Source organism: Monodelphis domestica, chromosome 4, assembly GCF_027887165.1.
Source record: "Monodelphis domestica isolate mMonDom1 chromosome 4, mMonDom1.pri, whole genome shotgun sequence".
NCBI lineage: Eukaryota > Metazoa > Chordata > Mammalia > Didelphimorphia > Didelphidae > Monodelphis > Monodelphis domestica.
The window spans coordinates 267,820,719-267,847,959 of record NC_077230.1 but is presented as its reverse complement, the minus strand read 5'-3'; the positions used below and the strand labels follow the sequence as shown (position 1 = coordinate 267,847,959).

Here is a 27,241-nt window from a genome sequence, read left to right as displayed (position 1 = left end):
ATTAGAACTGTCCAAAAATTGAATGAACTTCCTTGGGGGCAATATGAGCTCTTCATCATTGTAGCTGTTCAAGCAAAGTCTGCATAACTACTTGTCATGGATATTGTAAAGGGTATTTCAATTTTAGTAAGTATTGAACTAGATGACCCTTCAAATTCTGAGATTCTCTTGATTCTGCATATGTGGGCATTTGCCTGAGGCCATTACTGATATTGTGAATCATAATCATTTGCCTTTTCTTGGTAGTCCATATTATCTTAGAAAATGGTAAAATAAAATTGAATCCAATTATTTTCTAGCTAATGCATATTTGCATTAAATTTTAATTATAATACCATCAGCATTTGCATAATAGTTTCTGATTTTTGTAGACTGCCATCTAAGATCTTACAATTCATTTCATTCTCACAAACCTAGAGCTCAAAGCATGTTACTTTAGATTGTAAGGAAAGAATTCTGATTTAATCTATCTGCACAGTAAAGTTTGTGAAGTCTAGGCTTGGAAAATTCAGTATGAGGGTATTGGACTAGAAGTAGAATAATAAGTTATGAAATTCCTTTCTTGGGAATCAGAGTAACAGATCTTCAATCTTTTTGTCCATTTGTTAGCAGTAACTTGTAAAAAAGAATGCTCTTTTTTACCCAGATTCTGTTGTATATTTAGCATCAACAATATATCAAGGGCTGTGTTAGCCATTGTTGAGGATACAAAGAAATATAAAATTCATTCCGTGGCTTTTTTTTTTTTGGTGAAATTCAGGAGTGAAAAATAATACCCATGAAGCAATTAATAGTAAACTGAAGACACTATATAATTATATTTTAAATTGCTTGATTTGAACTACAGTGTTCTAAGAGTTTTAAGAAGGGGGAATCCTGTGTGAGCTTGAGTTGCTGAGAAAGTCTTATGGAGAAAATGAATCTTGAGATGGACTTTGAAGGAATAATAGGAAAAGAGGGAGGGCAGGCAGGTGGGCAAAGAAGATAAGCTAATGTATGGAAGCAGAAACACTGTCAAGGGACTGTGAGGAGACCTACAGGACAGGATCAAAGAGTCTTTATCAGAGATTAGTGAGAAATAGGATTAGATAGTAAAGGTGTAGCCAAGCCAAGAAAGACCTTTAAACCCAGGAAGAAGTTCACTTTAAATTTGATGTGGTAGGTATATTACAGCTCCCAACCCTGGAAGTGCACTTAGGGAGATAGGAAAAAGAAAGAGAATAATTCTTAGACTTCATTAGAGACTAAGCTTCATACACCATCTGAATCATCAGAAACTTCAAGGCAGAGGTTGGAGGCAATTTGATGGACCTTGCCCTCTGAGGATCAAAAGCCACACTCAGCTTCTTTCCCACGGAACTCTCCAGGGTACTGAAATGCCTTCCAATCTCTTACAGATTATTTGTAGATAAATGATCTAGGACTTTATGGAATCTCAAAAGCCATCTAATTTAGCCCCCTCATATGAGGAAACTGAAGATGGGGGTGGAGGTGATATGATTTGTGTAAAGCCACATGGGTATAAAGGCAGAATCTGAATCCAGATCCTATGACTCCATAGTCAATCCTTTTTCTTATGTCATATTTATTATTCCCCCTCTCCCCATGGCCTTTTCCTTTACTTCTGATCTACTGATTGTACCTACCTTGAATATTAACGTTCTGACTCCAACTACTTTGGTAACCGCTGCCAAAAACAATTCATCTCTCTATCAGCTTCTAACCCTAATTTGTGTCTAACCTAACCTTAACTAAAACTTATGTATGCCACATGCACCCAGACACATACCATGTCTGTCTTCAATATTTAACCCTCCTCCCCTCATATCTCACTTGTGAAGCCTTATTCCTCAGATGAAATCCTTACAGTTTGGTGCATTGTTGATTCTCAAAAGTCAAAGTGATATGACAGAAATTGTAATGTAATTAGATTGGCCTGGCAGTGAATGCATGATGGATTAAAAAGGTAAGAATCATATATTGTGTTAAAGTGCCTTGAAATATTGACATTTGAGGTTCTAAGTATTATGAAGAAGATAAATCCATTCAGGGAGGAATTTATCCCATATGACTAAATGATGAGGTGTTTGAAACAAAATTCTCTTGTAGGAGGATATTTTTGCAAAAAAAAAAAAGAAGAAAAGAAAGGTCTGTTAATACTCATAGGTTTCAGACAACCTTTATTCAGAGTAGTATCTTTTATTGTACTGAAGATATTTGGGACCATTATATTTGGGTGTTTGTGCTTTACTGCATTTCAGTAAAAGGGGCTCTGAAGCATGGCTTATAAATCTCTAGCCATAGCTCAGACTTGCTCTTAATAAACTACAGATTCTGTGAAGCTCATGTCCACAATGATTATTGTTCCTTTTCTTCTCTATTACTTAGGATATTTTGAGTACTTATTTCAAAGAGGATAATTTTTAAAAAAAATACTGATAAGAATTTATTTTAATAACTCCTGAAAATGTTTGTTTAGGGTTTTGTGTGACTAAGTGGAAAGACTTTCTTTACCCATAGATAAGCACTGCCTAGCCAGTATTAAATTATACTTCAAATGGTCTCTTAGAGGCTGGAGTGCTTGTGTAATTTGTGATATGGTTGTCAGAGAGAGAAGAGGGGAGAGAAAGAGAGAGTAGCATAGCTACTGAGTATTTTAAAATCTGCTTTTGTATTTGGAGAGATATTTATGGGTATGAGAAGAGGTGGTCCAATTTATCTTTGGCACAGAGTGATGCCCTATTTGTCTCTGGCTTAAAGCAAACTTAGCTCATCTGTGGTAGCCTCTTGGGTTATCATGCTACTCTGCAGATTTTGGTTTTTTTCTGTTCTGAATTGTAATTAATAACACAGAGGTGAAAGAATTCATATGATGGGGATTTTTAGGTTGGCAATGGCACAAAGGATTGTTGGGTTTTTCAGTGGTCTGTCCAAGGAACTGCTTTGCACCTGGCTTAAGCCTAAAGTTCCATGATGGCCCAAATCTGAACATTGGGAAATCTTGCCATCAATTAGTTAGTTCTCCTCAGACCCATGTGGTGCCAGGGAATAAATTTTATACATAGAGACAGAAGACCTATGTCAGTTTCTACCTACTATCTAAATGACTTTGGATAAATTACTTCATCTCACTAGGCTTCAATTTCCTCATATGTAAAATGAGGGGATTGGACTAAGTTGGGCTAAGATCCCTTCCTGTTCAATGTTTATTAGTCTGCAGTCTCTTTCCCCATTTTGTCAATTAGGGAGATGTTTATAATCCCAATCCAAAGTCAGTAGTGACTACTGTTGTCGAACCTGTGGCAAACGTGTCAGAGCATATCAGTGGGGGCTGCTCCCTTTCCCCTCTCCACACATGCCTGTGGACATTTCTCACAAGACCCACCCCTCTTCCCAGCAGCCCAAGAAGAGTGCTTCCTCCCTCCCATGTCTGGGGTAAAGGAGGTGGGGCTTACATGCAGTGTGAGGGTTGCTATTTGGGCATTCAGTCTCTAAAAGGTTTGCCATCACTGGCCTGGTACATATTATCCATAAGGGGAAAAAGCATATAAATTAACAAATTAGGTTTCACCTGTGGTCCATACCCTCTAGCTTTTGGGAATAAGACAAAATAGTGAAAAAATGGTGCTCCTTTGAGGAAATTAGGATTTAGGGATGAGTCATAGGCAAACAATGGTTTACTAATTTACATTTATAAATTTACTGCCTTTTGCTATTTGTTTCTGCCTGATCAAATCATCCACCTTTGAGATTGAGCTCAGATACCTTCAAGGTTCAGCTCAGATACCACTTTCTCAGGAGAGATTTCTCTGATACACTCACCTAAGTCTTTTTTTCTCTTCTCAGATTTCCCTACAGCAATTTAACTAGCCCTCTCTTTTGACCTATCACATTGCCTGATATACACATTTTTATATGTTTCTTATTTCTATCCTTCTAGTAAGTTATAAGCTTCATAAGAAATTTTTCCTATTTTTAATCTTTATATCTCTAGATCCTAACACAATGTTGCACACATTAAAGGTACTAAATACCTTTGGGGATGACTTAATTTTTAAAAATAGAACCAGTTATATAGCCAGAGCAGCAAGCGAGAGAAGAATAGAAGTCCTACACAGTACAAAGAGTAAGACATCGAGGCCAAAAATGCAGTTCAAGAAAACTTATCCTGAAGTCAGAGGATTATTGATCGGAACCTGGAAGAAGCTTTGGAGTCCATGTGTTCTTAACCCCTCATTTCACAGATGAGAAAAGCAAGTCCCAAGGGGACCAAATAACTTGCCAAACATCAAAAAAGCAGTAATTATCAGAATCTAAATGGGAACCTAGGTCCTTTGACTCCATATTCATTCCAGCTCCTAACTGCAATGCCAACATTTGCCTCTTTGGCCTTCCATTATATACCAAATAAGGCTTCTGATAGTCTTAGGGGAATAAAAGCTGTAAATGGTTGATAAATGGTAACTGAATGCTTCATTTCTGACTGCTGATTTTTACTTTATTTGCACTGGCATAAATTTGAGGACTTCTGCAGGAGTGCTATAGAATTTGATAGTGAGAGGATCTATTTCTAATATATTTAATTATTTCTGTTTATAGGCTTTGAATGAGGTTCACTTTATTTTTTCTTGGGGCTCCCTACTCATTCCTTTGTTCCTAGAAACTTGAAGGAATTCCCTATACAAGAGTTTCTTTCATTGTAGAATGATACAGAGAGGAGTGAGATGATGAATACATCTTGCCTGATAAATGAGAACTAGTCTAAGCTGGGTATAGTTGTCAGCAACAGAACCAAGTCCATTGAGCAGCACTGAACAAAGTCATTCCTAACTGAGCATAACTCAATTTCTCCTTTAGACATTGGGAGCATGGGATCAGGCATGTGATTATCAACCATCACTCAGGGAATTCGAAGGGATTCAGAGTTTGATGGCCATCTCCCCTTTGGCTAGTCACCAGTTCGAGATTTCTTGGGATGTCTAGGGGAGGACTGAATATTGAGTTTTAAAAATTGTATTTGTGAATTCAGGAGCCACTTCTGTAGAAAAGGGGTAAGCCATCCCTACCAAGTGCCAACCAACAGGTAAGGCAAGCCAGGCTAATTGAAGCAACAAGGCACCCTGAGGATGAAATCATAGGAGCATGTTCCAAAAAAGTCTACCACTATCATCTTGTTCTTCATTTCCCTTCAGGACCTAATAAAGACAGCCCAGGACAACAAACTCAAGAGATTTGGGAAAAGCTGCTTCCAGAATAGAATTTTATTCCCTGTATGGTGGCTCTGAAGGCTGGACGAGAAGCAGGATAAGAAATCTAGGAAGCCCTGTGTGCCACAAGAGCTTCTATGCCTATATCTAAATAAATGTTTATTTAAAATCAGAGATTACTTTGCCTCAAATAATGGCAGACTAGCAATATTTCAGGAGCTTTGCTGGTAAAATATACCTTTGAGTGTCACTCCCAAGAGAACAAATAAACCAACAGAACTACATAATACATTCCATCTCCCTAGGGATACAAACAAGATGACAGTGTCTGGGCCAGGAAGGTGACTCAGTAGATAGAGCACCAGGCCTGGAGATTGGAGGTCCTGGGTTCAAATCTGACCTCATGTGACTTCCTAGCCATCTGACCCTGTGAAAGTCACTTAACCCCAGTTGCCTTGCCCTTACTACTCTTCTGCTTTGGAACCAATACCTAGTATTGATTCTGAGACAGAAGGTAAGGATTAAAATAAACTAACTATAAGAAATATAATATTGGGAGTCTACCTGTGAAAATAACCCAAAGATTATATGAACACAAAACCAAAATCCTTTTAAGGCAAATATAGGGGGGGAAAGAAAAGATTCAGGAAGAAGGATATCAGGGTCTTTAATCTCCAAGAGAGATCCATGAATTTATAGATTATTACTAGCCTGATCAATAAATTGTTTTTCTTACCCAAAGACCAGAATCTCAGAATGTATTTGTTTTGGGCTACTTCACAGAAGCATAGAGGTTTATGGCCATAGTTTGAAAAGACTTGGGCTTATTTCATAAATTTAGTGATTTCTGTGATCAGCCTTGAGCAGTTAGAGGTCATAGTGAAGCCCACAAGTCTCATTTTTCCTAACTTAAAATTGGGCTTCAGACACTTAACTGTATAATCTTCTAAAAATCACTTTATGCTGTTTTCCTTAGTTTCCTCATCTGTAAAATGAGCTGGAGAAGGAAATGGCAAACTACTCCTCTATCTCTGCCCAAAAAAAACCCAAAAAGGATCATGGAGAGTCAGATATGACTGAGGACAGAACAGCAAATTCATACACCATGTTTTATTCAAGTTTGTCTTTGTAATGGGCACTTTTTGGTCGACCTTGTGCTTTCTTGCTGTTGTTTGTTAGGCCTTAAGTTTCAGTGTCTTACATTAGAACTTTTTGGGGATGCTTTTAGTCTAAATGAATGAATGATGAATTAATAAAAGAACAAAAAATAAATAAAGAAACTTGACTTTGTACTACTACCCATTTATATTATCAGCTTCCTTGACAGAATATTTTAAATACAATTTAAGGCTGGTTAAGCAGCACTTATCAGTGGGAAATAAAATTTCTCTTCCAGTTAGTGCCCTGACAATCTTAAGCCACTTGAAAGCAAATTCTCTAAATTTCACAGATGTTTTTGTCACCACTGTACCCTAGTGCATAAAGTGTGGCTGACACTTTTCTAGTTAATCTACTTCATTATTGACGGGCAGAAGTTTTCAGGCTTTCTGATTCTTCAACCTCACATAGTGGATTTTTTTTTGAGTGTTGTTATTTTAAATGTTTTCCCATGGATGGATTCTATTATAACACTTTCAACTGCCTCATGCATTAATAATGTTCTGGAAGCTCTTTGGAAAACTAGTGATATGCATTTTCCCCCAAATCCTTTATTTATTTCCTTCAAATTTTTTTATTTCAAATTTCTGACTAAATAGAAAGAATTAGAGTATTGAGGTACTTTTTTATTATTTAATCTTAAAAAGGGTTTTCCTTTTTTTGATTGTTCAACCTTCCTAGTTTAAAAATATATACGTTCTGCTTTCTATTCGTTAGTTTCCTGAGGTAAATGCTGTTGTGAGAGGATTAATTTGTGAAGACTCCAAACGTGTCAAAAATATTAAAGAACAAAGATGAATGTCCCTTTAAATGAGAGAATTAGAGAATCATCTAATCATTGAATAGGACCTCAGAGAATATCCAGGCTAACTCATACTTAAAGCTTTAATCTTTTCTATGTCCTCTCCAAGAAGTGTTCCCTATCCATTGCTGTAATGATGGGAAACTCATTATACATAGACGCAGACCTTATAGCATTAATTGCTATAAAATGGCTTCTTTGTTGAGGCAAAACTTGTCTTTGTATCATTTCTATGCAGGGATTCTTGCCCTACCTTGTGGGGATAAGCAGGATTTGGGAAATAACATGAGTCTTTCTTCTGATAACCAGTAATAGATTTTTTATATTTTGTGTCCCTACCACCACCCATGTTTTCTCTTCTTTGTGCTGAATGTCCCTATTTATTTCAACCAGGGTTTAAATGGAAAGATTTCTACTCCCTTCTAATGACTGCCATCTTCCTCTGACATTGTCCCAATTTGTCACTGTCGCTCCTAAAATGTGGTGTCTAGTACTGGTCACAATTTTCTATATATAATAGAACCAGGGAAGAGTATGGTGAGATAATCATCTCTTTCAGGTTTCTCTGTAAGGTCGCATTTTTTGTTGTTTGCTTGTTTGATTAATGGGTCACATTGCTCACATTGAGCTTGAAGTCCATTAAAAAAAAAAACCCAAACCCAAGAATACCCCCTCTCATTTCCTATAGACTAATCGAATTTCACTCATCCTATATTTGTACAATTGTAATTTTGTACTTAAGGGTAGGACTTTGCTTCCATTCTCATTTGCTATCATTCTTCTTTTCATACATAATGAATAAGACCTATTCTTCTTTTCTTGACATTTAAGGTTTTCCATAACTTGGCTCCAGTATTACTTCTATATCTCTGCTATTCTAACTTATATACTCTTTTCATATAGTCAGTGTATTCTTTAATGTTTCCCATTTTGTATATGAAATCTCCCCTTACCTGCCATCCAAAAATAGTTTCTTCTTCCACTAAACTTACATAATTCTTTAAGCAACTTTATTTTTTTTACCTTCATAGCCATTTCTTAAGACAGTTTGTGAAAATAATAGATGATTAGCTCCCAAGTAACAGAGACTACAACAAACTTTTCTTTTTACTTTTGTAACCCCAATAAAGTAAATATCTTCCACTTTGTTGTGTTTAATAAGGGTTTGGTGAATAGATCTTGAGATATAGCTGGGCCTTTAGATACATCTGGAGATTTGAGCCTCCCTGCCTTTGTTTCTGACCAATTTATTCATTCCTCATGATGATAATTTAGTCATTGTGATGAATGCGAGGAACCAGTAATAGCACAAATGAAAACAGTTTGTCTCTACCAGTGCCTCCTGGTAATAAATGAGATAGGCTAAAGGAAAGCATATATGTGTATATTTTAAGCACACTTATCTGAAATGACAAGCAATAACAAATAATTGAGCTTAGAGCATGGGGTTGCACATACATTTAAAAAGTTTCATCCTGATCTATTGTAAAGACCTTCACTAAGGATGTTGCTTCTTTCTGGTCTTAAAATATATATACATTCTCCGTTCTCTTTTTGTTATTCTTATGAAGTAAACACTCTTGCAAGAGGATTAACTTACAAAGACTGCAAACATGTCAAAATTATTAAAGAACAAAGAAAAAGTGTCTCTTTAAATTAGAGTAATAGAATCATCTAATTATAGAGATAAAAGGACTTCCAATGACATCTAGACTAACACATACTTAAAAGTTTTAATCTTTTCCATGTCCTTTCCAAGAAGTCATCTCCATCGTTGTTGTAATGATTGGGAATTCATTACTAAGAAGCAGCTGACCATATAGCCATATTTATTATAAAGTGGTTTCTTTGTTGAGAGAAAACTAAGCAGGGGAGTGGTAAAGGGGTTTAGGGTTAGCTCAATGATGTCCTGTAATGTCCAATAATGAGGGAGTATTACCATCCTGTCATAGTCCAGTGACTGGATATGTCTCCAGTATCCGGGAATTAGCTTGGCTATCTTCAGAGATTCCTTAATACATCACTAAACAACAGTTTATTTGTTTTTTTTTTTGGGAGGGGGAGGTGGCAGTTATGCTTTATTTTGTTTTGGGGCTATAGTACCTTATAAAGATTGTTTTTACTAAGACATATAGGAGCTGTAATCTGAATTATGAAAGGAGTCTCTAGTCACCCATGCAATTATAGATATTGTGGCTTGGTGAAAGATAAATCTAATGTGCTATTTGGGAAGCTTTCTGAAAAACGAACATGTAAACATGTTTTTCATAACAAATTGTGTAATGTTTTTTGAATCTCAACAAGTTTTAATGTTCATAGGAAATCTACTTCCTTTTAGAAGTGTACCTTTTAGTGTGTGTGTGTGTGTGTGTGTGAGAGAGAGAGAGGGGGGGGGGGATCAAATAAGAAATATTCCCATTTGCTGACTAGGTTTTAGAAGGTCAACAGGGTATAAAAATGAGGCTGAGAACAACAGTGGTGAACTTTGATTATATCACAGTTTTGGCAGGATCAGACCCTGTTTACCTTCACCTTGGGAAGAAGGCTCTCAAGGCAAATAGAATGTGCTGCCCTGAAAGTAATTCATGTTGTTGCTACCCAGTTGGGCAGCTTAAGAGTAATGTTGCTATTCACAGTCGTTTCCTGATGACTGACTCCTTACAGAGAGTTCTGTGCATAGTAAAGAAGGTCGAGCAATACCCCCAGAATTATCGTTTTCTCAGTAGAAAAAGTGTTCACAGTGGAGTAGTAATTGGTTTGAGAAGTGATCTCCACCAGCTAATGCTACCTGAAGTGATTCCTTTGAGCACTGTCTCTCAACACAAGCCCCTATTCCTTCCTGTGAGGTTTCTTTTCATCCATCTGTATATTTCCGTTTAATAGAATTCTCAGTATAGCATCGAAGGTCTGCTGATTCCAATTGGCACATCACACTGAGTTCAGTGTATTCCGAACAATTGTTCTTTCTGGGGTGGTGGAATTGAGCAACGAATGTGGAAAGTATAAGCACAGGACAGACTGAGTCTCTAATAGTTTGTAAGGAGAAAAGAATTGATTTTAACTGAAATGAAAAACTGACCACTAGCAAATTAGTCAAATAATAGAGATTTTACAGTGGAAGGCCAATAGACAAAAAACTATTCCTCTCCTCTAAGCCTTCTTCTCTTTTTTTCTTTACGTTCCCAGCACTAGATGTAGTAGGTACTTTACAATACTTATTTAATTAAATAGAATTGTATCTACTATATAATTCATTTAAAAATTGTATGGATAGTGGTTACAGTTTTGGATTTGGAGTTAAGAATGGTAGTGTTCTGATCTCACCACTGGCATTTAATAGCAATGAGGTCTAGTCCTTAAGGTCCTTAATCTCTGTTTCCCATATCTAGGAGGTCCCTTCTAGTCCTAGATCTAGGATACCAAGTTTTATCATTTCTTAATTCCTCCAATCTATTATCTTGTTTTATCCTTACATTCACCCAGTGAATTAAGTGCTATTTATTATCACCATTTTAAAGAAGAAACTGAGACATAGAGAGAGGTTAAGTCACTTCCCCAGGGTCACACATGTAGTCAGTGACAGGATTCTAACTAAGATCTTCCTGATTCCAAGTGCCACACTCAACCCATTGGGCCTCCTATGATATAGCAATCCCCCCATGACATACATATTCATTTGTGTACACACTTACACACACACACATATATGTATATATAATACTTATTTTCTCTCAAGTTCTCTTATGTACATGAAACACAATAGCCAAATCCTTTTAATAAAGGTAAATATAGATATAAATAAGTTTTTATTGGTGTAAGGAATTTCTATGATATAATCATAGATCGTTTGATCATATATATATGTATTTTGTATGTATATATACATATGTGTGTATACATGTATAGATGTGTGCATATATCTATATCTATATATTAGTGTGGATGATTCTATGCTCAGGGTCCTAAAATAATGAATTCTTTTTGCTTTAGATGATGCATAATAAATTCTGCTCCAGCCTTTTACCTTCAATCTGTCTGTGTCATCCTGCTTCAACTGTGTTTCTTGTAAACAATATATAATAGGATTCTGGTTTTTAATCCACTTTGCCATCTGCTTTCATTTTATGGGTGAGTTCATCCCATTCACATTCAGCATTATGATTACTAACTGTGTATTGACCTCTATCTTATTATCCTCTTTAAATCCTGTTCTATTCTCTTTCTCTGTGTTCCTCCTCACCACTATTTTGCTTTTTGATACACATACACATACACACACACACACACACACACACACACACACACACACACACTCCCCCTCCTTCCAATTACCTCCCTCTTCCCTTTTCTTATTCCCCTTCTACTTCTCTTTGGGGTAATAAAGAATTCTATATCCCACTGAATAGGGTAAGATAGAATTCTATACCCCACTAATTATACAAGTTTTTACCCTCTCTGAGCCCATTACAATGAGAGTAAAGTGTAAGCATTGACCATCACCATCCTTATCCTCCCATCTCTATAAGATTGTTCACACCTTTTTATAAATATATATATATAATTTGCCCCATTCTATCTCTCCCTTCCCTTTTCTCTCAGCACAACCCACTATTTCAGTTCTTGATTGATTTTTTAACATCATTCATATGCATACATATCATATCATGTTCATACATGTAGTTCCATATAGAATCACATGTTCATATACACCATATCATTATATGTCTTCATATATATATATATATATATATATATATGTATATATAATGTTATGACTTAATCCTTATATCACGGTCAGACTAGAATTCCCTGGGTTGGGGCTCTGGACTACGCCACAGACTTGAAATTTCAAGGGATATGGGTTGGCTTTATACCAATATTTGTCTAGGTGGGATCTCAGGATCTGGATGTTGGCTTCAACATAGGTTCTGAACCTTGGACAACAGATGTGGGGTGAGGGGGTAGTGGGGTATGACTTACTCTTCCCTCCTTACTATAGCTTCTTGCTGGCTCTGCTCTCCTCTCACCACTGTTTCCCAGATGTTCTTTGCCTACCTTTTGGGTTATTCTTTTTTTTGAAAGTTGTTTCACTCTGTCTCCTTGTTGGTTCTCTCATTACTGTATTTGTTTTGTGGCAATATTTTAATCTTGGTTGGAGAGGATTCACATGCTGGCATAGAGCTACTCTGGATTGCTCCTCCATCTCAGCTCCACCCCTGGAAGTCTCTAATGAATGCTTTTTGAAAAGAATAAAAGTGCTTTTAAAAACTCAGGAAAATTTATTCTCTCTCACTGAATCATTTTTTCTAATATATATGTATATTTATATAAAAATATTTTGTGTATATATGTATATACATATATTTCCTATAAATATATATATAATAATTTTCCTGAGTTTTTAAAAGTACACTTATACTGTTACCAAAAGCATTTATTTCTACCCCACAGTTTATAGAAGCATTGAAATATGCAGCATCCTCTACACATTTGGACTTTGTTTTGGTCACTTGGGACAATCTGCTCTTTGGTTTCTAAGGTCTGGAGCGCCTCTCCTTACATAATGAGTAGAAGCAAAACATTTGGATTAAAACTGATTGACAGGTCAGAAGATCAGACTCAGAGCCAGATTTAGTCCTGAGCTAGATACAAAATGCAATCACTGCCTCTTGGGACCTATAGCCATATTGTGACTACAAAGAGCTGCATGATTTTAGCTAAACTATATTCATTCAGTTTGAAAAATTATTTGCCAAAGTCTGGGAAGTGTTAGATGTAGTTTTAGAATTCTCAGTCCTAGTTTTGTCATACTATTCATTAAAGTTGCTAACTTTGAAATAAAGTTAATAGAATACCATTGATCATTTGAAATTTGAATCCACTTGCTCAAAATGCAAATGGTAACTTGTTAATTTGGACAACTTACATACCCTAGTATTACAGTGTTTTGTTTTGTTTTTCCAATCTTTGCATCTCTTTCTTTCTCATCTTTACTTAGATACATTTCAAAAATTGGGCATTTATCAAATAGTCTTTGAGTAGATATACTTATTTTATCCCTCAGTATCTTTGCTTTTCCTTTCTGACTCATTTTCATCTTTCCTCCCTTTCCCTTTTTCCTTCTTTCCCCTTTGTTTTTCTCCTATCTTCATTATTTTCTTCTCTTTACATTTCTTCTTCTTTCTTTTGTATCTGATTTTTCATTTTTATTGTCTTTGACTTTTCTGATATGTGAAAATATTTTCATGTTCTATATGGAATAATAATCTATATACTTCGCAGGAAAGGCTTTATTTAGCAGGTTTATAATTATGCTTATCTTATATGAAATTGCACAACATCAATAGGGCCATCAATAGACATAAACTTCATGTCTATTGATGACCCTATTCATGTTAATGGATATTGTACCATATTTTGAAATATGCCTAAAATTTTTATATAAAATGTACATTTGGAATTGTGCTGTGTGAGTGTTTTATTTTGAGAAACTTTTTTAAAAATTGAGGTAAGAATGGATAAATAACATTATCCCTGTTCCCAACAAATTTTATGGACAATTTTGTTCTCAAAACCTAATGTCTTGAAATTTCATTTTTAAGCTGAAGTTAATTATGAGAGTTCCATAGGCCAAATTCACTGGAGTATGAGAAAAAATTAAGCAGATTATTTAAATCTTTTTTTTTTGCCCATGAATTAAATTTCAAGAGAAATTTTAACAGAGGTTGCTAGTTAGTCTGCCAGAGCAGCCTTTTACCAGAAATAAAGTTGTAAGTGTCTCAACTTAGATGATATAATTAAGTGTAAAGACATGTGTTTGTGGATGATTGTGATAGCAATATCAACCATACAAGAGGTAGGAGAGTTATGGAAAATTAAGATTCTCTTTAGAATACAAAAATTATATCAAACATGTATATTCAAGAATTTTTAAGTTAGTTAACTAGTCATTAGGGGTGGAGACCTGTCCTTATTTAATCTATTTAATTAATCATTTTAATGTATTTAATTGATCCTGGAAAAGATCCTGGAAACTGAATAAAGAAGCTACTTCCATCAATGCAGTTCAACAACTTCTCTGTAACTTATAATCTTAGAAAGTTGCTTAGAGTACTCACCGGTTAAGTAACTTACCCAGAGTTCTATAAATTATAGAGGTTAAAGGATAGAATTGAACCCAGGTCTTCCTGGCTCCCAGACCAGCATTCTATCCAGAGCACCAGGAATAACTTAATTGCTAGTCATGGAATTAAGATTTCATGACCCAGTAATTCTTATCTTTCTTAACACACCTACTTTTTAATTTCCAGCACTAACTAGACTCTTAGAATTTAATTTTTGAAGGTTGCCAGGAAAGCACAGAAAATCATGTTGGAACTGTTAAAACCAGTTAAAGTCACTGGACTTTAACAATGGAAAGGATAGTCCCAATGTTTAAATAGCTTCCATCTTGTAAAGGATAAGATATTGAGATAAAATTGTATTCATATCAGCATTTTATTTAGTCTTCTCTGTTTTCCAGACCCACTTTAGAATCTTAGGTCCATAGATTTGAACCTGAAAGGGAATACCAAAGTACTCTAGTCCAACTATCTCACTTTAAAAACGAGAAGGAAGGGAGTATTAGGATAGATGTGACATGACCCAAGTCATTATTGTTTGTCTTTTGAGGAATAATGGTATCACAAATTTTGACTTCTTGAACACACATTATGGATTTTTAAAAGTCAGAGCTACACAAGATGTCAGCTTCACTCTCTCTTCCAGAGTCATTGGCATCCAAAGAGAAGATAAAAGGCAGGATGGAGGGGCAAAATGTCCTGGGATGCAGTGGATGAACTTGGTGTCTTCAATGTCTGACAGAGCTCTAAGTGCTCCATATAGCACCTGCTTCAGCCACCTCCATAGTTGTTAGAACAAATTACTCTCATCCATCCATTCCACCGGGGGGGGGGGGGGAGTTTTTACATGGTTGTAGCAGACGCCCCCTAAGTCACTGACATGTTTGAGGACTGTTGCTTACCTTCAACCTGGTTTAGCCCTTTTGCCAAAATGGTTTTACTAGTGTGGCTACCATGCTTGCCACAGCATTGACACGTTGTTGATTCATGTGGAGTCTTGCAAACTATCAAATCCTGAGGTTTTTTTTTTTTTAGACTCTTTAGTAAAGCCTGCCCCCAATTGTCCTGATGAATCTGATTTATAATACAACCATGAAACTTTATTTTTACCCCTCCTGAATTATATCTTCCATCTTGATAGACTAATGGAGGACTTAGTAATGAAATTAAATCTTTCCATAGACCCAGATGAGACTATCCCAGGTTTCTACCAGCCAAAGCTACCAACAGTAGGCAGGAAATGCAAACTCACATAAACTCAGGATTTATTAGACAGAATACCCAAACTTGGGGAAAGCAATAAGTTTCCAAATATGCATTCACTGCTTTAAAAAGTAATATTGTTGGGGGTAGCTGGGTGGCTCAGTGGATTAAGAGCCAGACCCAGAGAATGGGAGGTCCTAGGTTCAAATCTGGCCTCAGACACTTTCTAGCTATGTGACCCTGGGCAAGTCACTTGACCTCCATTGCCTAGCTCTTTCCACTCTTCTGCCTTAGAACCAATATATAGTATTGATTCTAAGACAGAAGGTAAGGGTTTATTTTTTTAAAGTAATATTGTTGTGTGCATCTGGGGTCCACTCAATGGATTGAGAGTTAGGTCTAGAGAGGGGACATCCTGTATTCAAATATGGCCTCAGACACTTCCTAGCTGTGTGGTCCAGGGCAAGTCACTTAACCAGCCCTTTGACTAGCCCTTACTTTCTTGGAACCAATACTTAGTATTTATTCTAAGATGGAAGGTAAATTTTGTTGTATTTTTTAATAATGCTGCCCAAAATTATTTGATGTCTTCTGAATTCATATCAAAAATGGAAATGACCCAACTGACCTGGAGACCTAATATTACGAAGACAATAACAAGCAGTGAGGCGTGTCTCCTTGCTTATAATTTCTCATGCCAGGGTCTGTGGGTAGTAATCATGTCTTTTCAGTACTATAGATCAACTAGTTTCCAAAGCCAAGCTTGGCAATGGTAGTAGAGCTATATGCCACTTGTTGAAATTTTTGATTTGTGAGTATTTGAGATGATGACAGTTTGATTTAGTTCAATCTGACAGTTGCAACCAAAATTGAGGCCTTTTCCCTCTTCTACTTCTCCTCCTTTATTCACTTGGGATCTTCCATTTTCTCAGTGGCTTCTCCCAATAGCTGGATTTCCTATGAATCATAAAGATAGCCTTTACATTTGAAGTCGTTGATAAGAACGAAATGTACAAAGTAACTACGGCTATTACTGACCCTTTTAAAATCTCTGCTGTGCCAGCCACCCACAGCAGAATCCTGCTAGAGTAACCTCCAGATATAATTGGAGAAGGTGCCTTTCAAATCAAGTTTAATAAAAAGACAAAGTTCTCATTCTCACTACACTGACATGGATGAGAACATCCTGAGGTCCTTCAGGGGAAAGCAGATCTGATTTCTCTGTGACAAGTTGAAAGCATTATAACAAAAGATGAGACCACTTGTCAGTCTGTCATTGGGATATCTTATGGAGTCTTACATACTGGCAAGAATGCCCATGGTCATCTGAGTCAGAAGTTAAATACAGGTTTATAAGATGAAATAGCACTAACAAGGCAGCAGGGAATAAATATAACTCAGACCCACACCTCCATCATCTTTTGTTTTAAGTATTTATGGTGAAAAATAAAGATAATCAGATTATTAATTCTTCTGAAATATATGTGTATTATATTCACCTTTATAATTGTGTTATATATATATATTTTATATACCTATGTAATGAATATGTAAGTGTATGTATATTGCATATACATACAGTTCACATGCATGTCTATGTGTGCTTAAATAAACATGCTTTTATATGTATACATGTTTTATTTATATATGTATATGTATATATGTATATATGTATGTGTGTATATATATATACACACACATATAGTTTGTCCATTGAAATTTATAGTTAGGAAAACCCCAGTAGCTGATCTTATCCAATTTATAACAGAAAAAAAAAATCACGTATTACAAAAGAACTGACAAATTGGCCAACTAAGCAATTCTAGCTGATTTTTCTTTCTTTTGCAGTTATGATGGTCATCAGTAGTCCTGTGAAGCATTTTAAAGGCCCACAAGCTTGGGACACAGGAGAATTTTATTTTTGACTGAAAAAAAATTTTTTTGACCTCTTTGGGCATTGTTTCCTGCCCTTGTAAAGAAACAGGTTTTATTTGATGATCTTTGAAGTCTCCTCCAGTTCCAAAATTCTGTGAGTTCATGGAAAAATAGGTGAAGAATTTTAAACAATTGCTTTACAAATATCTGCTCTTCTAGTTCTGAAGATCTTGGTTTAACTCTGTCATATACTATCTGTCACCTCCTGACTCTGTGACCCCCTAGAATATTGCTTGTAACACTTCTAGAGTTGGTAAGGTTGAAAGTCCAGTGTGTCTGTCTGTCTGTACCAGGCTAAAAGACCAAAATGGGGGTTTTCAGAGCTGGATCTCTTAGTAATGCAATATGACTTCTGTATTAAGTTAACAAAAGGTTTAATAGTGTAAATAAACAAGGAAGGGGATGGGAAGGAGGGCCTAGGTAGTTCCCTAGATCTATTACTCCATTCTCTGAGCTAAGAGGCTTGCAAAAGCCTGTCTTCTTTTTCTTGCTGCTAAGCATTACCTATCCTCCCTGTTTGTACCCCACATTCCTAAATTCTAGCTATCCTGACTAAGGCCACTCCAAAACAGTCTTTGGGAAAGGCAGTATACTCCAGTTGCTGGATCAGGGTGGTGGCTGGATGTCAGAGACACCCAAGGGCCTTGAGGTAAAAGCCTGAAAGTTTCCTTGATTACAGACAGGTACAAGTCTCTTTAGGTTGGCTTTCTTCTCAGGAACACAAAGGTATCTTCAAATTCAGGACAGGAAAAAAGAGACAGGAACAGATGGAAAGCTAAGTCTAGAAGCTAGAATTCTAGTTGAGGACTCAACTGACAGGGCACTGCTCCTCTAAGGGAAGGTCATTTAACAACTCCAGGAAGTTGTCCCTCCAAAGTTCTAATCCAAAGGGGGAACTCCCCTCAGCTCCAGGCTCAAGTCCCTCTCTTATTCTGTCCTAAAATTCCTATTGGTATCCTCTTTTTCCTTAGTTCTTCCTGAGAGCCAACCTTCTTTGCAACCTATATTTATTGCAAATTTACTTCTTATTTCTCTACTTTTTATTCCTCTGAGTGTCCCAAGCAGTTTACTGAAACTCTTTTTAGATTTAGAGAAGCTGATGATAGAAGGAATAAAAGAAATTCCTTAAATGGAGCAACTTCTCTACAATTAATGTTTTTTTTTTTAAACTCTGTGTGTGTGTGTGTGTGTGTGTGTGTGTGTGTGTGTGTGTGTGTGGTACATGGACAGGTATCCCTTCCACATGGCAATTTCTCAGATCTATAAATCCATCATTAGGCTGTCTCTTGAACTCCAGTGATGACCAGATCTCTTTTGGGTATCTTAAACTCAGCATATCCTTATCTTTAAACCAGAACTTTTTCCTCTTTGAACTTTCTCTTTTATTTTCAAGGGCATCTCCACTCTCCCAAGTTTGTAGCCTTGGTGTCATTCTTGACTTCTCACTTACCTTTCTCTCCTATATACAATATCTTGCCAAATCTTGTCATTTTTACATTCATGAAATCTCTCACCTGTCTTCTCTCCAGCCAGATAGACACAGTCTTAATATTTTGGGCCCTTATCACTTTTTGCTTTTGTATATTTGTTTTAGTTCTGTCTGATTTACCTGAGTCTTTTGGGGGGCTTTTTGGCAAAGATACTATAGTGTTTTGCCATATCCTTCTCCAGCTCATTTTAGGGAAGAGGAAACTGGGGTGAACACAGTAAATTGACTTGCCTAAAGTCACACAGCTTGGAATTATCTGAGCCTGGATTTGAACTTAAGAACATGAATCTTCCTGACTCTGGCTTGGTACTCCCTCCACTGCACTACCTAGTTTCTACTTCTCACTTGAACTTCCGAAATCGAATGTTCAGTGACACAACATTAATTCTCTTCCCACTTCAATCCATTTTCAACTCAGTTTCCAAGGTAATTTTTCAAAGTTGGAGGTCTGACCATGTCAACTCCCAGATCAAATATGAAATCCCTCAGTCTCTTTCTTCATCTGTCTGCTATCTGTCTCAATCTCTCTCTCTCTCTCTCTCTCTCTCTCTCTCTCTCTCTCTCTCTCTCTCTCACACACACACACACACACACACACACACACACACACACACACACACGCACACACCCGTTTTGTTTGGGTTCATCTTTCTTTTAAAAAAAATCCAATAATCTTAACTCTTGAATAACTTTTTCCTATGATAATAAACTGCAGGTCATGACAAAGTTAGGGAGACCATATTTCCATAGTATGGGTTAGCTGCATAGGTAGATATATAAATCTTTAACCCAAGAGGATCTTTTCCACTTTACTGCATTATAGATTTTGCTCTCCATGCCTAAGAAGAATGTATGTACACTGTTCTAATTTTATGAAATAAAAACAAACCCATAAAGTGTGCTTAATCTATCAGTTGATATAATTCTAAGTTAAACCTGCTATTCCAAGGTTGAAATCACCATTTTAGGTATACCAAACTCCAGGTTTGGACTTTTTGAGTTCCTAGACACATCCTGTATAAAAAATCAGCATTTAAGGGGGTTGGGAGGGAGGAAATACAGCTAAGGTTTCAGATTGAGTCAGCTTTGCCTCCATCATTCAAAGGGAGGAGGAGTAGGGAGGGAAGATAGACTGCTGTTTTTCTGCTCATAGAAAAGGTATGAGATCAGCCCTTTTTTTCTGTCTTGTTTTTTTAACTTATCTCTGGGTGCTAAGAGGGGAAAAGAAACCAGTGCACAACTTAGACTGACACGATTGAAGTTCTCAAAAAAGAAAGGCGACTCTTTAATATGAAGGCAATGTGAATCTACCAGACAGGTTGCCTGAAGCCTAAAGACATTCTGAAGGCTGCGAAATATTGGGAAGAACTAATAAGCTAGTTCCAAAGAAGAAAACAGATCTATTTGGGATCAGTATAGTTTAGTTTAATATTTTTTTCCATTCAGTATAAACTTGTGGATAGAAGGTGTTTTGTGTGTGTGTTGGGGAGGGGGGGGAGAGAGAGAGAGAGAGAGAGAGAGAGAGAGAGAGAGAGAGAGAGAGAGATGGAGGTAGGGAGGAAAGGAGAGGGAGGGAGAGAGAGAGGGAGAGAGGGGGGAGGAAGGGAGAGAGAGAGAGGAGAAGGGGAGGGGGGAGGGCGAGGGAGAGAGAGAGACCAATAGACAGAAAGAGAGTGACACAGAGACAGATGGGGAGACAGACAGAGAAAGACAGAGTCTAAATTTCAGAATGCAGTTCTGGATAAGTTTGTTATCTTAATGTATCATTCATGGACCAAAAAATATGTCCCCAGCAGAAGCTATTGGTAGAAGTTTCAAAAAGGCAAATTTCAACTTAGGATAGAATTTTTCTTTCTACCTACTTCCCTCTCTCCACTTCCTTCCTTCCTTCCTTCCTTCCTTCCTTCCTTCCTTCATTCCTTCCTTCCTTCCTTCCTTCTTTCCTTCCTTCGTTCCTTCCTTCCTTCCTTCCTTCCTTCCTTCCTTCCTTCCTTCCTTCCTTCCTTCCTTCCTTCCTTCCTTCCTTCCTTCCTTCCATCTTTTCTTCCTTTCTCCCTTCCTCCTTCCCTCCCTCCCTCCCTTCCTTCCCCTGTCTCTTTATGTATTTATTTTTGCTTACTTATCTTTCTCCATCTTACCTCTCCTTATTTCTGCCACTCATGAGTCTGACTCCACTCTGATCAGCCCAAGAGCCTTTACCAGATATCTCCATTTGCAACCTGGGCTGATTTACTCCTCCTTATGCAACTTAGAGTACCTTTCCTCCAGTGTATCAAAATATTAAATAAAGCCAGACAGTGTAAACTCCAGATCAGCTTAGCTCATTGTAGCTCAAAACTCCCAAGCTCAAGAGATCCTTTAACTTCACCATTCCTGCCAGTAAAGATTATAGGTGTGTGCCTTCATGCCTGGCAGTTCTTTGGATTTTTAAAGAATCATAGAATTTTTACAATAGAAGGAACATCAGCGGAATAAGAGAGTTAGGCCAGATTATCTCCAGATTACTTTCTAGCTCTGCCATCTAAGAAATTACACCTATTGAGAATTTTACATACTGTTCTGTCTTAAAAAGACAGATGAACTAATCTTTAGATAAATTCAGGAAATTTTGTCCAGCCTTGAAATTTAATATTTTATATCATTTTAAAAAGATGAGATGCCCATTTTCATGCTAACACCCATTCACACAGCAATTTTCAGGTTTATAAAGTGGTGTAGCATTTATCAAGGTGCCAAGTACACAACCTGTGAAGGTAAGTAATAGAAATAGAATTTCTATCTTACAGATAAGGGAGCAACCTGACTAGAAACCTATTGCTAGTGCTCTGTAGAGCAAGACCATAAATACAGGGCTCTTGACTGTTTATATATGATTCAGTTTTTTTAAACCCTTACCTTCCATCTTAGAATCAATATTGTGTATTGGTTCCAAGGCAGAAGAGTGGTAAGGGCTAGGCAATGGGAGTTAAGTGACTTGCCCAGTGTCGCACAGCTAGGAAGTTTCTGAAGTCATATTTGAGGACTTCCCATCTCTATGCCTGACTCTAATTCCACTGAACCAAGAAGCTATCCCCATTCAAGTGTTCCTTATAATATACAGTGTTGCCATGGTAAGGAAACTCAGTGGCACAGTGGATAGAGTGCTGGTCTTCTTGAGTTCAAATCTGGCCTCAGATATTTACTAACTTTGTGACCCTTTGCAAGTCATTTAACCTGACTTGTCTCAGTTTACTCATTTTAAAAATGAGTGGGAGGAGGAAATGGCAAGAAATTTCATTATTTTTGCCAAGAAAATCCCAATGGGATCATGAAGAGTCAATATCTACTGAAATGACTGAAAAACAACATGGTGCCATGATATGGTGACAATCTCATGTTTCTAAGGCTGTCCATTCTTATTTATGGTCAGTGAATACACAATTTAAGAAAAGAATGGACATACATATATATGATCACTTTCATGAGATACTGTATTCTTTAGTAAGATAGGAAACAAGAGATAAAATGCATTTTACATGCTAAGATATCTTTAAAACATTTTCCTCTGGATTCCATACTTCACTTAATATGCTTTTCTGTAAACATTGGCTTCCTCTATTAAGACTGTAATTACTTAGAAATCACATTAGCACTTTGCAGAATTTTTTAAAAAGCCTGTTACAATTTCATTAAATTTAATTTAATTCAGCTTCTCTTGTCTGAAAGAAAATCTCTTTGTGTTTAGCAGATCTTATTCTTATCAGTGTAGCAGACCCTAGGCATAAGTGAGGGAATTAGTTGGAGAGGTCCTGGGGAATAGAGAAATCCTGAGAAGCCTAGTGAGCCATTTTGCTGATTAAGAGGAGAGGAGGTAGAGAAAGCATGCAAATATCTCCTCTTTCTCTTTTTACTCCATCTCCCCTTACCTTATATCTTCTAGTTCTTCTTCCTTTCTTATTTTAATCCCCATTTAGGAAAAGGGCAGGGATTAGATGGAAAAATATTGTTCTGAAATAGTTGCTTTTCACTGGATACAAAGGAACTGCAGGGTTTAATCTGAGGGAACTGAAATTATTCTTCTAGATACAGAGGAATGGCCAATCTATATCAGTGATAGTCATTGCCTCAGCCACTCCAAGGCCTCAACCAATTACTGTATGGGGCCCTGCTATCCAATCCTCTCACCTTACTTTCAAGATGGTTTTCTACTTTGTACCTCACTCTCTCTTTGCCCAGTGATATATCATCTTTATCTGTCTCTTTCCAGAGATCCACAGTTGCCTAAAATTTCCCTTTCTTCCTCTTAATCTTGGTCAAAACCCCCATTGCCTAAGGGCTGTAAATGTAAAAGTTGTTATTGACTAAAAAAATCCATCCTAAAGAATTAAGGAGTTATCATGGGGGAGGGGGGAGCACTGAATAATGGAAGGTATTTCCATTTAAAAAAAATTTATACATCCTACAGTATAGAAGTCTTCCTCTTTCTTGTCTTCTGGTAAGTAAAGTAGGTAGAAGAGGTAGTGAGGAAGAGGAAGGCAAAAGTGCCTAAAATATGCCAGGAACTGTGCTTTTCAAGTATAATCTTTTTTTTTTCCTAAATAAGGGCTAGGCAATGTGGGTCAAGTGACTTGTCCAGGGTCACATAAACAGATTTGAACCCAAGACCTCCCATCTCTAGGCCTGGCTCTCAATCTACTGAGCTACTCAGCTGCCCCCTTCAAATATAATCAGTGATTCTTAGCAGCAACCTTGTGAATTGCTTTTATTACTTCCATTTAGTGATTGAGGAAACTGAGGCAGACATTGATTAAGTGACTTGCCCATGATCACACAGGCACCTCAGAACATTGCCACTAAAATAAGATAGAGGATTTTCCTGGTCTTTGACACAACTAGCATCTCCAACAACAAACCTACTAAGGTAACTCAACTAGCTTAGAAGAATATGAAAACCCCAGAATGGAGGCATTCAGGGAGCAACCCCCTAGATTGCTCCACTCATGCTGTCTTACTGGCAGAAAATTCAACGTTACGAATAAATATCTCTCTTTACTTTTAAGCTAAGTTTCAGAGTCTTGCATTCTTGTGAAGGTATCTTTTCCAATCCCCAGGGGTTTATACTCTGAACCCCACAACACTACTCCTCCATTTCCCTCTAACTTCCAAAGCAGCCATGCCCAGAGAACACCCAGAGGGTGTTTTTTTGGTTTTGGTTTTGGTTTTTTTATGCTACCTGAATTTGTTTCCTGTAATTTAAAACAATTTGAAAATAAATAGTTTTTCCAATGGATGTGGTAAGTGTAAATGTTTCAAGAAACTTCTTAAATATTAGTCTTGGGGGGATCTACTTTCAATTGTTTTCTCTTTGCTACCATTTATTGTTCAGAAAGTTTTTACTGAATAACTAACTCTTAAGGGATTATATAAGATAAAGGATGAATTGAAATAGCTGTTTTCTAGAAAGTAGACTGGAGAGTTGGGGTCACAAAGGTGGAAAGTGTCTGTATTTTGATTCTTTAAAAATTGATGCTGCTTATATTGCATGTATAGCAATTCAATAAACCAGAATATTTGATTAACTAGAGCACCTCATTCTTCAACCCTGCTGAGTGATTTGTGAGTTTCTTTTGAAAAGGAAACCAGAAGTTGGGGAGGGGGAGGCTGATTGGAAAATGAAGCCATTATCTCACCTGGAGGGTAATATTCTATATTAAGCTGTGTTTTGAATACATTGCTGCCATTTGCAAGGTTATTTGAGCTTGAGATTTATCATTTTAAAATGATACCACTTTGTGGGTAGGCAAAGCCTTTCATCCACAAGCTGCCAACTGCTGAGCAAAAATTTAGCATCTATAAGCTTAGAGCAAACACATACACACACACTTACTCATGTAAAAGATGAATAATTAGTATTTGTGTGAAGTGATAGTCTCTCCATTTCCACCAAATCTCTGGGGTTTTGATATATGCTATCTCGATTTAAATTTCCATAAGGAGGGTCCTAAAAGTTTCAGTGCATTTTTAAGCTAGTGAGGTTCAATTTTAATTAATTTGTCAAAATTAATTAATTTAAGCTATTAAGGGTTAGAACTGCACTATAAACTTTAGGACACCCTATACACAATTGACTTGCCATTCTACTATGTTTTAAACTCATTGAGGGGCAAAGACTAGGCCTTATTTAATTCTGAAACTTTCTCTTCCACCTCCCTCTCTGTCTGTCTCTGTCCTCTCTTTCTCTGCAACTGGGTGATGCAAGAGGCCTGGAGTCAGAAAGATCCAAGTTCAAATCCAACCTTACCCACAGGAGATTCTTAGCACCTACCTAATCATGCATTCAGGCAAGCCTTTGCTTATGATGGTCAGTTGTTTCAGTCATGTCCAGCTTTATAGCCCCATTTGAGGTTTTCTTGGCAAAGACACTCAGTGGTTTGCCATTTCTTTCTCGAGATCATTTTACAGATGAGGAAACTGTGTGACAAACAGGGTTAAGTGACTTGCCATAGGTCATAAAACTAGTGTGTGAAGTCAAATTTGAACTCAGAAAAATGAGTCTTCTTGACTCCAGCCCCAGCATTCTATCCACTAAGCCACTTAGCTGCCTCAAGTCTCCACTAACTACTAATAAATTGGCTGTATAATAGTTGGGTTTTTTTTAAAAGTTCTCTTTTAGGGGTATACTCTGGTCCCCTGAACTGCCATGATTCCTGGCTGAAACTGACTGGATTCCAGAAAGTACTGAGCTACTTTTGTAAAGGCTGAGCTCTGTATAGTGTTGACTGAAGCATTTTTGAAAACTAGAGAGGTTTTAGTGTAAGCAATTTGTGTCTTCTTCCACAATATGATGAACATGGAAATATGTCTTATATGATAATATATGTACAAACTATCTTATAATACGTGCCTTCTTAGGAGATGGGACAACACAGATTGCAAAACAGAAGAAAACAAATGTTAAGAAATTGTGTTCTGGAAAAAAAAATTCATTTAAAAATTAAAACAAACAAACAAAAAAATAGAGAGGTTCCAGAAGCTGAGCAGAAAGGGACAGACCAGTATGCAATTTCATTTCACTGAAGTAGAGTTGTTACAAATGTTCTACAGTAAGAGTGCAGTGGCATATGACATGTTTATATCAAGAACCTTTTGCTTTGAATATTAATTATTCAAATCCTCTTAAATTTATTTATTTATTTTTTATCCATCTAGTTTCCTTTCTTTTAGACACAAACTGGCAGTTTATAGCTTATATTTTTAGAGTTCAGTTTATTTCATGCTCACTTGTATAATCCTCTTAAATTCGAACATATTAAATGAATCCTGCTTAATAGCCCCAGGACAGGATACCGGATTTGAAGAAAAATAGAGCATGTGCCATAATAAAGTAGTTGATAGTGAATGCCTCTTTAAGGCAAACATGGTTTCTGATCTGTTTATGGGTATTCTGGTAAATCATATGTAATGGAAATTTGAGAACAGAGGATTTATAGTTCTTGGGGACAAATATATTCTCTGAATTAAAACTCCTAAGAATATAGAAATGTTTTGGTTTTTTTTCATTCAACTCTACCAAGCACCTAATATGTATAAGGGCAACTATGTTGCACAGTGGATAAAGTGCCAAGCCAGAAGTCAAGAAGACTCATCTTTCTGAGTTCAAATCCAGCCCTAGACACTTGCTAGTTGTGTGACCCTGGGCAAGTCAATTAACTCTATTGACCTCAGTTTCCTCATCTGAAAAAATGAGCTTGAAAAGGAAATGGCAAGTCACTCTAGTATCTCCGTCAGGAAACCCAATATAGGGTCAGGAGGACCCAAGATGAAAATGAAATGGATGAACAAAAATTAGAAGTGATGAAAGCCCAAGACACTAGGACTGTGGCTGTCTGGTTGGAAAGGAGACATATCTGGAAGATTTTGTTGAGATAAAAATGTCAAGATTTGGCGAGAGATTAGATGTGTGGGAGGAGAGTCAGTGAGGAGTCAAGGATGACTCCAAGGTTGTTAGAAGAGTCAGACACAGCTGAATAACAACAAATATATATATATATATATATATATATATATATATATATATATATATATATATATATATATATATAACCCTGTGGTTGAAAGATATTGATCTTTGGTTATCTTACACTCAGTGTGTTCAAAAGAAAAATACATAACCTTCTTCTATTATCCATTCTCCCTTCAAATTTCCACATTTCTATTGAGTTTACTACTATCTTTGTAGTCAGCCAAGTTCATAACCTAAAGTCATCACTAAGTCAAAACTTTCCTTTGACCCCCAAATCTAATCCCTTGCTACACATACTGATCCTATCAGCACAGCATCCTTCCC

The 27,241-nt window shown here is 36.7% G+C and overlaps 1 protein-coding gene and 1 long non-coding RNA gene across 7 annotated transcripts in view; one reads left to right on the top strand and one right to left on the bottom strand.

Moving 5' to 3' along the window:
• FAT3 (FAT atypical cadherin 3) overlaps positions 1-27,241 on the top strand; it is a 756,780-nt gene that overhangs the window by 396,994 nt on the left and 332,545 nt on the right. The window lies entirely within an intron of this gene.
• LOC103101022 (uncharacterized) overlaps positions 1-27,241 on the bottom strand; it is a 146,607-nt gene that overhangs the window by 88,169 nt on the left and 31,197 nt on the right. The window contains exon 4 of one of the 4 annotated variants that reach the window (XR_467992.2): positions 14,319-16,448. The exons of the other annotated variants lie outside the window; for them this stretch is intronic. This is a non-coding gene — a long non-coding RNA (uncharacterized LOC103101022). Of the gene's footprint in view, positions 1-14,318; positions 16,449-27,241 lie in introns of those variants that run through there. 4 annotated transcript variants of the gene reach the window in all.